The 1432-nt window shown below is 44.1% G+C and overlaps 1 pseudogene; it reads left to right on the plus strand.

The window, feature by feature from the left end:
* The first annotated feature begins 236 nt into the window (after positions 1-236).
* LOC134761378 (profilin-1-like) lies at positions 237-733 on the plus strand (annotated as a pseudogene).
* Positions 734-1432: the final 699 nt, after the last annotated feature.

Below are 1432 nucleotides of genomic sequence, written 5' to 3' on the forward strand. Positions count from 1 at the left end.
CCTATGTAACAAATCTGCACGTTGTGCACATGTACCCTAGAACTTAAAGTATAATAAATATATATATATGGCGGTGCGAGGGCCGCTGCAGAGCCTTGGTGAGGAGGGCAGCCCCTGCCCGCAGCTCTCCGTCTCCCCTGCCCGCCAACCCAGGCGGCCCCAGCAGCAGCGACCAGGGGAGCCCTGGCAGCCGCGCAACGGCCGGGTGGACGCCTCTATCTACAGCCTCGTGGCGGATGGGACCTGTCAGGTTCGCGGTCATCGTGGGCAACAAGGACTCACCCTCCCTCTGGGAAAACCTTCGTGAACATCACGCCAGCTAAGGTTGGTGTCCTGGTTGGCAAAGACTGGTCAAGATTTTTGTGAATGGGCTGACACTGCGGGGCCAGAAATGTACTGTGTCCCGAACTCACTGCTGCAGGATGGGGAATTGACTGTAGATCTTCAAACGAAGAGCATCGGTGGAGCCCCCACCTTCAATGTCACTGTCACCATGACTACCAAGACCCTAGGCCTGCTGATGGGCAAAGAAGCTGTCCATGGCAGTTTCATCAACAAGAAATGTTATGAAATGGCCTTCCACCTTCAGCGTTGCCAGTACTGACCTCCTTTGTTCCTTCCCCTCAGCTGTTCCCCACAGCTTTGCCCCCCTTTCCTTCTCATACACGCATATGCCATTTTAATTTTGGGGGCCATTACCCCACACCCCTATTGCTGCCAAAACCACATGGGCTGGGGGCCAGGGATAGATGGACAGACACCTTCCCCTACTCATAGCCCTCCTGTGTGTGCTTGGAAAACTTTTTTGAGGGATTTTTTATGAATAAAAAAGATTCTACTAAAACAACTAAATAACTATACATATGTGGTCATATTGTTTGAATCTGTATTCTTGTACTTTGATATATTTATGAATACTTACACCAGTACTACTGTTTTTAAATTACTGTAGCTTTAAAATCAGGTTTGAAGTCTAGCAGAGTAAGTCCTTCAACTTACTGCTTCTTCAAGCCCGACTTGACTATTCTAGGTTCTTGGATTTTCAAATACATTTGGAAATTAGCTTTTACATTTCTCTAAAATCTCCTGCTAGAAATATTAATCAGAATTCTGTTGAGGTAATATGTTAACAAAATTGAACCTTCAAATCAATGAACATGATACATATTTCTCTATTTAGTCTTCTTTAATTTTTCTCACCAATTGCTTTTAGGGGCCTTGTACCTGCTTCATTGTATGTATTCTTAAGCATGTAATGATTCTGACTATTAATCTCTATTGTGTATTGAATTTCATTTTCTAGCTGCTAACTGCTAGTATGGAGAAATTAAGATGATGAAATCAATGCTATAAAGGCATCATTTAGGTGCAACAGGCTGCACCACTTTAAAATGTGTAATTCAATGCATGTTTACAAATGTATACACTAATG

Source organism: Pongo abelii, chromosome 1 (assembly GCF_028885655.2).
Source record: "Pongo abelii isolate AG06213 chromosome 1, NHGRI_mPonAbe1-v2.0_pri, whole genome shotgun sequence".
Lineage (NCBI taxonomy): Eukaryota > Metazoa > Chordata > Mammalia > Primates > Hominidae > Pongo > Pongo abelii.